Source organism: Zingiber officinale, chromosome 1A (genome assembly GCF_018446385.1).
Source record: "Zingiber officinale cultivar Zhangliang chromosome 1A, Zo_v1.1, whole genome shotgun sequence".
Lineage (NCBI taxonomy): Eukaryota > Viridiplantae > Streptophyta > Magnoliopsida > Zingiberales > Zingiberaceae > Zingiber > Zingiber officinale.
This window is the reverse complement of record NC_055987.1, coordinates 96,195,520-96,212,089: the sequence shown is the minus strand read 5'-3', so window position 1 is coordinate 96,212,089 and position 16,570 is coordinate 96,195,520. Positions and strand designations below refer to the sequence as shown.

Sequence of the window (16,570 nt, the reverse complement as noted above, 5' to 3'; positions counted from 1 at the left end):
TGATCCGAAAAGGGTTTCATAAATTGGTAATGAAAGCTAACTAAATTTTCTACATTTTAACAGAAGACATTGAAGTAAAATTAGTTAACCCATTGAGTCTAATGTACACCATAACAGAACCAAAAGTAACAAGGTCACAACATAATTCTAGATTCATCAGTCAGTGGTACAAAAATCATATGAAATTCATCTTTAATCCGAAAAGAGTTCTGTAAATTGGTAATGAAAGCTAACTAAATTTCCTACATTTCAACAGAAGACACCTAAGTAAAATTCGTTCACCCATTGAGGCTAATTTACACCACAACAGAACCAAAACTAACAAACTATAAAATCCAAAACTTCACAAGACATAGAAGTTAAATAAAACAATAACATGGTTGAGAACATGCCTTTAAATCTTAGCTACCAACCCCTCCTTTAGTTGTCTTCTCTTGGAGCTCTAGAACCGGTGAAGTTAGGCGAGGTGAGGGTTTAGGTGTTGGTTAGTCCTAGGAAAACGTACCGGTTCGACTGTACAAAAATTTTTGTACAAGTGTCGAACCTTTCCTTAAATAACCTATTGTGTTCTTTAGAAGTTAAATTAGGAATCGCAGACGAAACTTAACATCATTGATTCCAAATTTAACTTATCTGTTCTTAATGGTTTAGATTTGAATCGCAAGCGGAACTTAACACTATTGATTCAAATCTACCTAAGTTATTAATTCCATAAATATTAATTTCCAAAATTGGCTTCCAGGACTTCATGGCGAGGCACATGGCCTTCTTGGATATGGGAGCAACCACCACCGCCTAGGCACATGGCCTTTTAAGGAAAGCTAATATTTATTTCCTTAAATAACTCTAGGTTAACCAAAAGGAACAATCGAATCACAAATTCGAAAAAGAAGAAAACACAAACTCGAAAAATAAATTCGAAAAACTAGATCTAATTGCCTCTTGTATTTAGAATTCTTACAAAGAAAATAACTAGTATGATGCGGAAGAAAACTACTAGTTATACCTTCTCTTTGTAAGCTAATGACCTCGAGATCTTCTGCCGTATTCCTCGCCTCGCCTTGGACGTCGTGTGGGCGACGATCCTCCAAGATGAACACCACCCAAAAGAGCTTCTCCTCCTTGTAATATTCGGCCACCACCACCACAATAGAAAAGAGAGCAAAGGGAGAAGAGAGGGAGAGAGGGGCCGACCACCAAGAGAGCCTCCAAGCCAAAAAATAAGAGTTCTTGTATCTCATGAAACCCCCTCACCCCTTCTTTTAAATTACTTACCCAAGGCAAATAAGGAAAAACTTTTACAATTTTCCTTTTCCCTTTTTATTTTCCTTTTCTTTCCTCTTGATTGAATCAATCACCAAATTAATGGTTGTGATCAATCCTATTTGGTTTAGGATTGGGTTTGGCTGGCCCCTTGCTTGGGCACCAAGCAAGGTGGTCGGCCACCTTATTTAGGAAAGAAACAAAATAATTTTTTAATAAAATTTTACAAGAAGAATTCCTCTCATAAAATTTTTACAAGCTATCTTTCCTAAAGTAGGAGTTAAAAAATGAAAGTTCTAAAAAATTAAAACCATGTTTTAAAATTTAAAACTTCTCTTATAAAATTTCCTTTTTTAACATGGGAAAGATCATGGGTTTATAAGAGAAAAGACATCTCCATTGGCATGAGGCCTTTTGGGGAGAGCCCAAGAGCAAAGTCATGAGGGTCTAGGCCCAAAGTGGACAATATCATGCTATTGTGATGATATCTAAATTCTTTTCGATCCTACAATTGGTATCAGAGCTCGGACTGCCAGAAGATTTAACCGCCGACTGTGCACAAGAGCTATGGTCTGATTGAGCCATGTGGGTACAATATTGACCTCGAACAAAGAAAGTGGGGGCTCCTATGTTCGGATCAAGAGGACCAGACACCAGGCAGGAAGTCCTAGTTGCGACTAGGCAAGGAAGTCCTAGTAGGTCGGGTGGACCGAGGGGCAGGAAGACCTGGTGGGTCGAGAATCGGACGTGAGAATCCTATGGTCCTTTGTTTGAGGGGGGGATTGTTGGGGTTGCAAGGTTGCAAACATAGTCCCATATTGAAAACACATGGGAAAGATCATGGGTTTATAAGAGAAAAGATATCTCCATTGGCATGAGGCCTTTTGGGTAGAGCCCAAGAGCAAAACCATGAGGGCTTAGGCCCAAAGTGGACAATATCATGTAATTGTGAAGATATCTAAGTTCTTTTCGATCCTACAATTATTAGGACCTTCGGATGCGGCTAGAGAGGGGGGGTGTGAATAGCCGACCCCAAATTCTCGTTTCTTCCAACAATTTGAGTTAGCGCAGCGGAAATAAAAAGTAGAAACGAAAATGGAGAATATCAAACCTCAAACGCGACGATATAACGAGGTTCGGAGATGATACTCCTACTCCTCGGCGTATCCGTAAGGTGGACGAATCCTATCAATCCGTCGGTGGATGAAACCCCGGAAAATCGACTAATGAAAACTCCTTCTGGGTGGAGAAATCTCGCCACAATCTCTCTTGCAACAGCAAGATCGAAGTACAAAGATATAGTAAGAAGCCAAGAACAATATGAATGTAAAAACACTAGTTTGCTTGCCTTCTCGTCGACTGGTGATGAAGCAACCACTTCACGGATGCCAACAACAGCAACAACTGATCAGTTGGAGTCCAGCCGAGGGAAGCTCACACGAAGCTTCAGTAGTGGAGAGCTCAACAAAGCTTAGATCGCAAGAGCAAGAAGAAGAAGAAGACCATCAGCAGTAGAGGCCCTCCACATCTTGATTTATATGAACCTGTGAAGAAGAAGATAGAGACCTAAATCTAGCCGTTGTGACTCAACGGCTAGACCTGGACCGATCAGGCTCCACCCTGATCGGTCCAGGGAGGATCTGATCGGTCAGGGGACCGATCAGGCCCTAGGCTGATCGGTCCCCAGACCGATCCCAACTCTCACAGAAAGTTGGTTGCCGAGCCCTGATCGGTCTATGGACCGATCAGGCCATAGGTGGATCGGTCTACAGACCGATCCCCCTATTGATCCCCCTATAGTTCTCCTCTTACTGATCGGTCACCAGACCGATCAGAAAACCAACAGAGAGCTACTGTGTGGTTATTGATCGGTCATGAGACCGATCAGATAACTAAGGTATCACTGGATCGGTCGACAGACCGATCCAGACAGCCAAAGTATCACTGGATCGGTCAACAGACCGATCCAATGCCTGTTTTAGAGCTATCCAGCCCTAAACCCTAACGTCTTCCTGGTCCAGAGAACGAGCTACCGAGCCCTCTCTGACCTAGTCCGGAGAACGAGCTACTGAGCCCTCTCTGACCTAGTCCAGAGAACGAGCTACCGAGCCCTCTCCAACTTCGTCCGGTCCAGAGACTGAGCTACCGAGCCCTCTCTGACCTAGTCCGGAGAACGAGCTACCGAGCCCTCTCCGACTTCCACGTCCGGTCCAGAGAACGAGCTACCGAGCCCTCTCTGACCTAGTCTGGAGAACGAGTGGTACAGATCTGTCCTATTCTTGATAAACGACCCATAATGCTCAATGACTAGATCTTCTCGTTTGAACTCCGATTTGAGCCCAATTTCGGTCCAAATAGATCCAAATCCAAGATCCTTTGATGCCTACAAAATAAGAATCAAATATTAGCATCAAATAACACGAAAAATAATATAATTTACAATTAAGTCCAAAATTACACACAATGCACAAAATGTAATGTAACCATGATTTAAACCTATAAAATCAACATCAAACCATGCATATATGAATTAAAATAATGTAGTAAAATCATGGTTATCAACGAGCTACCGAGCCCTCTCCGACTCCATCCAGTCCAGAGAACGAGCTACCGAGCCCTCTCTGACATAGTCCGGAGAACGAGCTACCGAGCCCTCTCCGACTCAATCCAGTCCAGAAAATGAGCTACCAAGCCCTCTCTGACCTAGTCCGGAGAACGAGCTACCGAGCCCTCTCCGACTCCATCCAGTCCAGAGAACGAGCTACCGAGCCCTCTCTGACCTCCCATGCCAAGCTTCTATACTTGGACTTTTCCCGTGCCAAGCTCCCTGCTTGGACTTTTCCGTGCCAAGTCTCCATACTTGGACTTTTCCCGTGCCAAGCTCCCTGCTTGGACTTTTCCGTGCCAAGTCTCCATACTTGGACTTTTCCCGAATCAGGTCAACTCAAGTCGGGTCAACCAGGTCAACCTTGACCTAAGGTTGCACCCACAATCCCCCAAGTTCCTATTCTTGTCAAACATCAAAGTATAACTTCTCCATTCTTGTCAAACATCAAAATATACCTCGAGTCAGGTCAACTCGAGTCGGGTCACCCAGGTCAACCTTGACCTAAGGTTGCACCAACAGTTTAGGATTGGGTTTGGCTGGCCCCTTGCTTGGGCACCAAGCAAGGTGGCCGGCCACCTTATTTAGGAAAGAAACAAAATAATTTTTTAATAAAATTTTACAAGAAGAATTCCTCTCATAAATTTTTTACAAGTTCTCTTTCCTAAAGTAGGAGTTAAAAAAGGAAAGTTCTAAAAAATTAAAACCATGTTTTAAAATTTAAAACTTCTCTTATAAAATTTTTTTTTTAACATGATGATAGAAAATTTTAATTTTAAAACTTATCTTCCTTTTATTTCTTAAACCATGAGGATGGTTAAAAAAAGAAAGTTTTAAAACTTTTAAAACACTCTATTAAAACACGTGACCAAATTCAAATAAGGAAAGTTTTTTTTTAAAATTAAAATATCTCTTTTAAAACTTATAGTTTTCTACAAAGAGAAGATTTTAAAAATTCAAAACACCCCTCTTATTTGAATTAATCTTGGTCGGCCCCTACATGCTTGGTCACCAAGAAATAGGGCCGACCCCTATAAAGAGGATGTGGCCGGCCCTTGCTTGGTCACCAAGCATTGGACCGGCCCACTTCTTGGACACCAAGAAAGAGCCTTACATTTGGATGGACTTGAGGCAATAATGAGGCTACGACAGGGACCTAGAGGGGAAATTAGTTTTGGCCTTCCGATGAGCTTGAGTATCCCGTGTTCGCCCCGAACACACAACTTAAGTTCCTCGATAATAACTCATTCCACTAGAGAGTTATTATCGCACTACCGCACCAATCCCAAATTACATTATGGGCTCCTTCTTATCATGAGTGTGTTAGTCTCCCAGTATTTAAGATTACGAATGTCCACTAATTAAGTAAGTTACTCACAACTCACTTAATTAATATCTAGCTCCAAGAGTAGTACCACTCAACTTCATTGTCATGTCGGACTAAGTCCACCTGCAGGGTTTAACATGACAATCCTTATGAGCTCCTCTTGGGGGCATTCTCAACCTAGATAACTAGGACACAGATTCCTTCTATAATTAACAACACACACTATAAGTAATATTATTTCCCAACTTATCGGGCATATTGATTTATCGAGCTAAACCTCACATTTTGATAAGTCAAAAAAATAAATATTAAATATATGTGCTTGTTATTATATTAGGATTAAGAGCACACACTTCCATAATAACTAAGGTCTAGTTCTTTTACTAAGTCAGTACAAAAAGAACTTACCTAAATGGTCCTACTCAATACACTTAAAGTGTATCAGTGTAATTTATTAGTCAAGATAAACTAATACTTAATTACACTACGACTATTCTGATGGTTTGTTCCTTTCCATCTTAGTCTTGAGCAACTGTTTATAATTTATAGAGAACTGACAACATGATCTTCTGAGTGTGACACCACACTCAATGTTATCTACTATATAAATTAATTGAACAATTCATTTAACAAATAAATGCAGATATTGACCAATGTGATTCTTTTATTTCAAAAATAAATATTTACAAAAGCTAGGCTTTTAGTATACACTCCAACAATCTCCCACTTATACTAAAAGACTAAGCTGCCATATCTATTGCCATACATCTGATTCCCATCCCCTCCACATGCCGATCAAAAGCTTTCGCCGGAAGGGCCTTATTGAAAGGATCTGTTAGGTTATCTGCTGATGCAATCTTGGAGACGACAACTTCTCCTCGCTTAACGATGTCTCGTATCAGGTGGTACTTGCGCTCTATATGTTTACTTGCTTTATGGGCTCGTGGTTCCTTCGAGTTTGCAACTGCACCGCTATTATCACAATAAGTTGTGATAATCTTGGGAAAACCAGGAATCACATCTAAGTCCATTAGAAAGTTCCTGAGCCATACAGCTTCTTTGGCTGCCTCAGAGGCTGCCACATACTCAACTTCCATGGTTGAGTCCGAGACGCATTTATGCTTAACACTCCTCCATGCAATGGCTCCACCTCCTAGAGTAAACACATAACCTGACGTAGACTTACTATTGTCCTTATCTGATTGGAAGTCTGAATCCGTGTAACCCACAGGGAGCAAATCGTCTGCTTGTTAGACTAGCATATAATCTCTAGTCCTTCTCAGGTACTTTAATATATGCTTCACAGCAGTCCAATGTCCTTGTCCAGGGTTACTTTGATATCTGCTAACCATGCCTATGGAAAAACAGATATCAGGTCTCGTACACAGCATTGCATACATAAGGCTTCCTACAGCCGAGGCATAAGAAACTACCTTCATGTCCTCTATCTCCTTTGATGTCTTCGGAGACATCTCTTTAGATAAAGCTACTCCATGCCTAAAAGGTAAGAAACCTTTCTTGGAGTTTTGCATGCTAAAATGAGCAAGAATTGTATCTATATATAAAGCTTGGGATAGACACAACATTCTTTTCTTGCGATCCCTTATAACTTTGATCCCAAGAATGTGTGTACATTCTCCTAAGTCCTTCATATCAAATTGTTTGGACAACCATACCCTTACGTCCGATAATACCTTGACATTGTTGCCAATTAACAAGATATCATCTACGTATAGTACAAGAAATACCACCACGTTTCCGTTACACTTCTTGTATACACAAGACTCATCCGGACACTGAATAAATCCGTATGACTGGATTACTTCATTAAACCGGATGTTCCAAGATCTTGAAGCTTGCTTCAGTCCATAAATGGACCGATTAAGCTTGCACACTAAATGCTCTTTGCCCTTTTCAATGAACCCTTCTGGTTGCTTCATATGGATATTTTTTTCAAGACTTCCATTAAGGAAAGCTGTCTTGACATCCATTTGCCAAATCTCATAATCCATATGAGCGACAATGGATAAGAGTATCCGGATAGACTTAAGCATGACTACCGGTGAAAAAGTCTCCTCATAATCGATTCCCTCTTTCTGAGTATACCCTTTCGCAATAAGCCTTGCTTTGAAGGTTTCTACCTTCCCATCTATCCCTCTTTTCCTTTTGTAGATCCACTTGCATCTAATGGCTTTTACACCATTAGGTGGTTCTACAAGCTCTCAGACCTTATTAGAATATATAGATTCTATTTCAGAATTCATTGCCTTTTGCCAAGATACTGCATCTATATCTTGAAGTGCTTCGTCATATGTTCGGGGATCAGGTTCATGTTTACCTAGGATCAAGTCTGAAGACTCACCCAAAAACATGAATCTCTTAGGTTGCCTCACAACCCTCCCACTACGACGAGACACTGTCTCTGGCTGTGTATCTTGTGTGACACGTGTTGCAGTTTCTTGTGGTACTTCATCTTGTACTATTGGTACTAAAGTAGACGTGCGCCCTCTCTAATTTCCTCTAGAACAATTTCACTCATGGGCTTATGGTTCATTACATAATCTTCTTCTAAAAATTGAGCATTGGTGCTAACAATGATTTTCTGATTTTTAGGATTATAAAACAAACCACCTTTCGTTCCCTTAGGATATCCCACAAACAGACAAACTTTTGTACGTGATTCCAACTTGTCAGTATCTCCCTTCAGCATGTGTTGGACTACCCCATATCCGGATATGATTCAGACTAGGCTTTCACCCATTTCATAATTCCATGGGAGTAGAAGGAACTGTTTTAGACGGTACCATATTCAGAATGTACACTGCTGTTTCCAAAGCATATCCCCAAAATGAATTTGGTAATTCTGAATAACTCATTATCGATCTAACCATTTCCATAAGAGTCATATTCCTTTGTTCCACCACACCATTCTGTTGGGGTGTACCAGGTCTAGACAATTGGGATTGAATCTCGACTTCTGATAAGTAATTCCTAAACTCTCCAAAGAGGTATTCGTCACCATGGTCAAACCGTAGTGTCTTGATATTTTTACCAAGACGTTTCTCCACATCAGCCCTATATTCTTTGAACTTCTCAAAGCATTCAAACTTGCGGCGCATCAGGTAAATATATCCGTATCTTGAATAATCGTCTATAAAGGAAACGAAGTATTCATAACCTCCTCTTGCCTGGATAGACATAGGACCACACAAATCAGAATGAACCAGTTCTAACGCATCTTTGGCTCTATACCCCTTGGCCTTAAAAGGTCTCTTGGTCATTTTACCTTCCAAGAAAGATTCACATGTTGGAAAGTTTTCCAATTCTAATGAACCCAAGAGTCCATCGGCTACAAGCCTTTGAATCATACTTAAGTTAATATGTCCAAGCCTTAGATGCCAAAGATACGTTTGGTTCATTTCCGAAGGTTCTTTTCTCACTACAACAAAAACCTTCATAGACATCGGTTTTCCACCGGTGTCTATTTCATTTTCGACTGATGTCTATGAAGCCGATGTTAAAAGTCTGCCATTTTAGACATCGGGTTAAAACCGATGTAGTATCACTTAACGACACCGGTCTTCGAATCGGTTATTAACCGGTGTAGTATCACTTAACGACACCGTTTCATCAACGGTGTAAAACCGATGTAATATTGTATGCTAATAACACCAGTTTTGGCAGCGGTAAATGACCGATGTAATATTAGTTAATAACACCAGTTTTACAGCGGTGAAAAACCGATGTAATATGTATATTTTTTTACAGCACAAATTTGATTTCCGAAATAATGAAAAACCGACAATAACAAAAAAAAATACACAAATATTCACAAATTATACAAATATTCTTCATTCAATAATATCCATAAAATACACAAATATTCACAAATTATATAAATAATCTTCTTACAACAATATCCATAAAATACCCAAACATTCTTTTTACATCAAAAGCTAGCTAATAGATATCAAAATCAAGGTAGAACATTCTTTTAACACATCAAGGTAGAACCGCACTTCAAATGTAATCTAGCATGCATTCAACTCACTTCGTCAATTTTAACTCTGGAGTACTTGAGATTTGTAAACTGTAAAAACACATAAATCCACCATATGTCAAATAACTAAAACAAATATGTACATGTATCAAATAAAATAGAATACTGAGTTTTTAAAGGCTGCTGTGGAAGATAACGAATATAACATAGAATCTAAAACTTTCATATATGACACTTAGTATATGCTGCTTAGAATATAACATAGATAATTTGCTTCTTCTAATTCAAGTGTACAGATTGATAAGAACCGACAGCATCATACAACAAATTACTAGGCATGATAATGGTTGAACAAAGAAATATGACTACACAACAAATCCAGTGAAGGAAGCATAGAAGAACAAAGCTACCTCTGATGAAGAGATATACTATTTATTGTACTACCTCTGATGTCATCTTGGTATCCTGAATATCCTGCACTAAGCCCCCTATTTTCTGTGATTTCTACTACCAACCAGAAAAACTTCATTGTGATTTCTGTGATTTATTGTACTATTTATTGTACTACCTCTGATGCCATCTTGTTCCCTCTATTGACAAGACCATCAGTAGCAGTCTGCGAAGAACTTCATTGTAACAGGCTATCGCTTCTGCATAATTTCCCTGGTGTAATACAAGAGAACTATCAATTTCCAACTAGGGGCAAAGACAGCAAAGAAGATGATAGACAAATTATATGACTTTCTTCCATTAAATGAGGCAATATGCAGTAACTCTCAAACTAGCAATGAAAAAGGCAGATATAATACTCTACCTGTTGCTTGTATATAATAGCCAAGTTGTTGAAGGGCGTAGATATCCCTGTTGTAACTGCTAAAGTTGCCTTATAGAATGATGCAGCAACACTCATCATGTTGCTACATGAAGAGAAGTTTCATTAAGAAACAAAAATAAAGTATCCACACAGTTGTCATCAAACATTTCTAAAGCTTACCAATCCATGTATATGTTGCCAAGGCTTGACAATGCTTGTGGATGGTTAGGTTGTAAAGCAAAGGATGACTTGGGAAAAATTATTAAAATGAAGTTATTCAACAAGGAAAAAAACTTAAGAGAATAAAAATATCCAAATTAAAAAGTCACCCTATAATGTCCAGCGTCTTTGAGAGCATTCCCCTTTTAATGTGCAAGAAAGTCGATCATTAACTAACCTGGCTCACCATCAAAAAGGATACCACATTTTGACATATTAGACCATTATCAACTTACCAGATTATTGTAAGCTTCAATAAATATGTTATTTATTGAAGCTTTAACTGAAGGCTTGATTCAAAATCCTGCCGTGCTTTAACTGAAGGCTTCACATCTAGAACACCAAGTTGAGACAAGCACGGAGTAAAATTAAACCCAATTGAATCATATGTTTAAAATTGATATTGAATAAAGATGCTTATAGTCTAGTTAAAGCAAGTCAGGCGAAGGATTTAATGCTAAAACAAAGTTCCTGTTCTTTAATAGTGGAAAGTTAACCTGAGCATCATATGATAGTCATCGTGTTTCTCAGGCAATAAGTCTCTAGAAAATAGCTCCTTTCGGAACGAATAGACTGCAAGCTCCTCCTCCACATCCCTTATATCTTCAATCGACACGGTAGAAGTCCTATTTGGGGTTCTCTTTTTCCCTCGCTTCTTAAGAGAGTGGGTAAATCTCGAAGAAGCACTCAACGCCTTTTTCTTTAGAGACCCTAAACTCAACCTTTTTCGTTCATCTTCTGAGTTCTCCACATCTGATCTTCTTTCTTTTCTATCTTCCCGACTGTGAAACGTATCGAGACCTTTCAGCACAAAATATATATACATATTAAAAGGGTATCGGACAGGAAGAATTCTATCAGCGCTTCATAAAGACAGTTAATATGAATCCAAGTTGACATACCAGTCATTTTCTGATAACCTTCTGAAGTATTCACTAGTTTATAATCTGCCAAGAATTGCCTCCGCAGGCTGGATCAACCGGTTAAGGCGTGGTATCCTTGCACAATGAGTCGTAGGGTCGAAGGTCCATGGACGCGCACTGGATGAATAATCTGGGCCGACTGTGTTAAATTTCGGAGACACAACGCTTTACCCGGGCCAACATTCACCGCTGATTTACCTCCTCCTAGGATCCCTGTGGGACCAGGCCTAGGGGGCCGCTGGGCGGCGGGACCCACCTTTTGCACAATAGTTTATAATCTGCCAAGTAAGATTGTTTTTAGATCGCCAGGAACCAATGCCTCCATATAGTTCTGATAACGGAAATACAGCACTAGATGTAAAGGCCAGAAGAAGAAGAAGAAAAAATAACGAGATACACAAGTTTCGATTACGACAAATAAAGAAGAACAACCATTCCCGATCGAGTGAAATCAATCCCCATCAAAGTACAAATCGACAGAGTTCAAACATATATCATGTGCACATATTTATTCAGTTGCTTTGAGATTTAAAGGCAAACCTAATGCGAAAAATGCCGACAAAAAATCGAGATCAGAAACTCCACGAATAAGACTCATCGGAGAAGATCTCACACATCAACGGATCAACTAATTTGACAGACGACTCAGATCCCTGTTTCATCATCGGAAAACAACCAAAGATCGAGCTCGGAAACAGATCGTCGAGACGGAAAACTACCTGGATCACCGAGTTCTCACGGTACCACAGGCGGCGACAAAATTCCACCAGCGAAGACAAAATTCCTGGTGGAATTTTGTCTTCGCTGGTGGATTTTAAAATTTTACTTTGTTCTAGGTTTAATTTTGACAAGCACGGCAGGATTTTCCAGAACAGTGCAGCAGGAGGGGAGAGAGGCGACTCTGCTTCTCTCGGATTCTCCCGAGTACGGAGAGGGAGGCGCCGGCGCTTCTGCTAGAGCTCGCGGAGAGGGTCGTGGCTCGCGGCGAGGAAGGTGTCTGGCCGCTGCTGCTTGGGCTTGCGGTGAGGAGACTCCTCGCGGAGAGGAAGGTGGCTCGCGGAGAGGAATAGGGTTCGCGGAGAGCTCCAGCTCGCGGATGCTCGCGGCGAGGAAGGTGCGGTGGCTCGCGGCGAGGAAGGTGGCTGGTCGCGAAGAGGAGCTCGCTCGTGGAGAGGGCGGTGGCTCGCGGAGAGGAAGGTGGCTAGGGCTCGCGGAGAAGAGCTCGCTCGCGGGCGGTGCTTTTTTTGATGCTACGCGGCTTTTTTTTTTCTTCTTCCGCGGACTGGACCAACAAAAAAAACAAGCGAGACTGCGAGCAAAGTGGCTGAGGTTTCACAACGCGGACGGAGAGGAAGGGGCGTCGATCTATGAAGGGAAAGAGGGAGATGAGGTTGAGAGAGATGGTCGGAGGTTTAGGTTTAGGTTTAGGCGAAAGAGATGGTCGCGCGGAGGAAGGGGTGCGATATAGATTTAGGTTTGGAGGAAACTTCACAGTGTTGCAAATTTTGGCTGTGGGAATATTAAAATATTTTATTTTGATTCATTAACACCGGATTTTAAAAACCGCGGTTAAAATCGGTGTCTATTAACGAAAAAAAGGGCGCTCATAGACATCGCCTAAAAAACCGATGTCTATGAGCTAAAATCTACGCTCATAGACACCGATTTTTGGAAAAACCGGTGTAAAATACTCAAAGACATCGGTTTTTGCTTAAAACCGTTGTTGTTCCACTGATGTCTATGAGGGTTTTTGTTGTAGTGTCTCTTATTAGAGTTAGAAGATGTGCTATTAATTTCCATATTTTGCTTTGTGGGAGAAATTAGATTTAAAGTGTATAAATTGCCAATTAATGCACCAGAATAGATAATCACCTTATTTCTCTTTATAACGACATTGTTACTAAAGGAAACTGAATATCCATCCAAATATAGTTTAAAAACTGAAATTAAACTCTTTCTAAAACTGGATACATAAAGATAATTTCTTAAAATCAAATTTCTATTCCTATCAAATGATAAGTAAACGTCTCCCACTGCAACAGCCGCCACCTTAGTAGCATTGCCCATGTAGACAGTTATCTCTCCATCAAATAGTCGTCGGGTTTCTTGGAACCCCTGCAAAGAATTGCAGACATGATCAGTGGCTCCCGTATCTACACACCAGGTGCTGGTAGATAACACCGTTAAACATGTTTCAACTACTAGAGTATGAGATATACCTTTATTGTTCTGGTTCCTACAAGGACAGTCTGCTTTCCAATGTACAGACTGCTTGCAGATGAAGCACTTGCCCTTCGACTTCTTCATTCTAGCTTTCTGTCCTGTACCCTGAGGTTTATTCACCTTCTTTGCTGAAAAGACCTGTTTCTTCTTCTTCTTGTCTTTCGACTTAGAAGTAGAACCATTTTCAGCATAGTGAATTTGAGAACTGTGATGAAATATTCCTTCTGCTGCCTGTAGTTCTGTCAGAAGTTCCGCGAACGTATACTCTCTTTTGTTCATGTTATAGTTCAGGTGGAACTGCTCAAAACTTCTGGGGTAGCATTTGGAGAATTATATCGGCCTGGGTTTCCCCATCGATTTCTCCTCCTAGAACTTGTATTTCGTTCATATATGCAATCATTTTGAGGATATGATCCCTTACGGGTGTTCCCTCAGACATGGTGGCTGTCATTAATTTTCTCATTGCCTTTGCTTAGCAGTCCGACTCTGGTGCCCAAAGAGTTCTTTGAGATTGTTTATTATATCATAAGCTGTTGGTAAATCTTGATGCTGATGTTGCAATACATTTGACATTGATGTCAAAATGTAACACCGCGCCATCTCATCAACTTTTACCCATTTCTTATGATACTCAATATCCTCTGGGGTAGAGTCATCGTCAGGTGCATCAGGGCAAGCCTCAGTTAGTATAAACTTATAGCTCTCAGTAGTAAGAACAATGTCCAGGTTTCTTTTCCAATCTATATAGTTTGGACCAGTAAATTTGTTCTCTTTCAGTATAATGGCCAGTGAGTTGAAAGTCATCCTAAAAATCACAAAAATAAACTTAGGTCAAGATTCTAAATTTAGAATAATATTGATTCCTCAAACAATACTATTTTAAATTAACCAACACCTCAAATCACCGTGAATATTGCATGCCACGTTAGTGTGGACGTATACAAATTCAACATTTGTAAGAGGAGGGTGTAACCCATTAATTTTATTATCTTGTCATCCTAACTTTATGACAAATAAAATTAATAGTTGGTTTCACTTTGGTCACACAATACAATAGCAGTGACTCCGTTGGGGAGGATACTATTGAATGCGTCTAAGTGTATACCATTACTTGATACTAAGTCCATTAAATAGGATTGTGCCCCTTCAGTTGGAGAAGATCACACGCTCCTAAATAATTTCCTATAACCATTCATTAAGGAAATTTGATCTAGTGATCCGCAACAAACCCATCCGTTGTGGAGGGAGGCACTCAGAGCCAACACGCAAGCTTGTTGCATCACTTACAAACCAGTAATGAAGACCATGGGATTAATAAAAATCCCTCTCTCACTTAGTTATTTAAAATGAGGAATTTTAAACTATCCTAGCATACATCACATGCATACACACACATCACAGTAAATAAAAGCAATAAATATGGAAATTATTTTCCAACTATTATGGACTTTTTCTGTTACTGTCCTCCATGTGCTCCAACCCTAGCTACTGCCATCTTTAGCCACCGCCATCAGGTCGAGTCGTCGCATCCATCTTGCTTCTTATTCTGCTGCACCTCTGGTGCTCCAAAAGTACCATGCCTCACAAGAATCTGATCCGCAACAAAAATAGAATTTTACATATATCGATCCTATATTCCACGAGGGAATGTACATGTAATCTAGATCGAAAATAAAATTCTAAAATCCTAGGGATAATACAGCTCCTACTATATTAGTTACATACAATCATGAACACACAAAATATTGCCCTTGACATGTCCAAGGGTCCAATCACACACAACATCAATAAGCCATAATAGTCGGAGCCTACAACCAAAGAGTTAGCACATCCTACTACTATCCTGCCTAAATTATGTATGACATGTGCATAACCTATTTGAATTCTAAACACAAAGAGGCAAACCCTAGCTCTGATACCAATTGTTGGTTAGTCCTAGGAAAACATACCGGTTCCACTGTACAAAATTTTTTGTACAAGTGTCGAACTTTTCTTAAATAACCTAATGTGTTATTTAGAAGTAAAATTAGAAATCGCAGACGAAACTTAACATCATTGATTCCAAATTTAACTTATCTGTTCTTAATGGTTTAGATTTGAATCGCAAGCGGAACTTAACACTATTGATTCAAATCTACCTAAGTTATTAATTCCATAAATATTAATTTCCAAAATTAGCTTCCAGGACTGCATGGCGAGGCACATGGCCTTCTTGGATATGGGAGCAACCACCACCGCCTAGGCAAAGCCTTTTAAGGAAAGCTAATATTTATTTCCTTAAATAACTCTATGTTAACCAAAAGGAACAATCGAATCACAAATTCGAAAAAGAAGAAAACACAAACTCGAAAAATAAATTCGAAAAACTAGATCTAATTGCCTCTTGTATTTAGAATTCTTACAAAGAAAATAACTAGTATGATGCGGAAGAAAACTACTAGTTATACCTTCTTTTTGTAAGCTAATGACCTCGAGATCTTCTGCCGTATTCCTCGCCTCGCCTTGGACGTCGTGTGGGCGACGATCCTCCAAGATGAACACCACCTAAAAGAGCTTCTCCTCCTTGTAATATTCGGCCACCACCACCACAATAGAAAAGAGAGCAAAGGGAGAAAAGACGGAGAGAGGGGCCGGCCACCAAGAGAGTCTCCAAGCCAAAAAATAAGAGTTGTTGTATCTCATGAAGCCCCCTCACCCCTTCTTTTATATTACTTGTCCAAGGCAAATAAGAAAAAACTTTTACAATTTTCCTTTTCCCATTTTATTTTCCTTTTCTTTCCTCTTGATTGAATCAATCACCAAATTAATGGTTGTGATCAATCCTATTTAGTTTAGGATTGGGTTTGGCCGACCCCTTGCTTGGGCACAAGTAAGGTGGCCGGCCACCTTATTTAGGAAAGAAACAAAATAATTTTTTAATAAAATTTTACAAGAAGAATTCCTCTCATAAAATTTTTACAAGCTCTCTTTCCTAAAGTAGGAGTTAAAAAAGGAAAGTTCTAAAAAATTAAAACCATGTTTTAAAATTTAAAATTTCTCTTATAAAATTTCCTTTTTTAACATGATGATAGAAAATTTTAATTTTAAAACTTATCTTCCTTTTTTTTCTTAAACCATGAGGATGGTTAAAAAAGGAAAGTTTTAAAACTTTTAAAACTCTCTATTAAAACATGTGGCCAAATTCAAATAAGGAAAG

General features: G+C 39.6%; 2 long non-coding RNA genes across 2 annotated transcripts; both read right to left on the bottom strand.

Annotated features, from left to right (window-relative positions):
• Positions 1-9,657: 9,657 nt before the first annotated feature.
• LOC122007185 lies at positions 9,658-10,073 on the bottom strand. The gene is made up of 3 exons (XR_006118860.1): positions 10,010-10,073; positions 9,764-9,858; positions 9,658-9,699 (listed from the first exon to the last, which is right to left on the bottom strand). It is a non-coding gene; the product is annotated as an uncharacterized LOC122007185 (long non-coding RNA).
• Positions 10,074-10,994: 921 nt separating this feature from the next.
• LOC122007180 lies at positions 10,995-11,894 on the bottom strand. Its single transcript, XR_006118859.1, has 3 exons — positions 11,871-11,894; positions 11,131-11,175; positions 10,995-11,029 (listed from the first exon to the last, which is right to left on the bottom strand). It is a non-coding gene; the product is annotated as an uncharacterized LOC122007180 (long non-coding RNA).
• Positions 11,895-16,570: the final 4,676 nt, after the last annotated feature.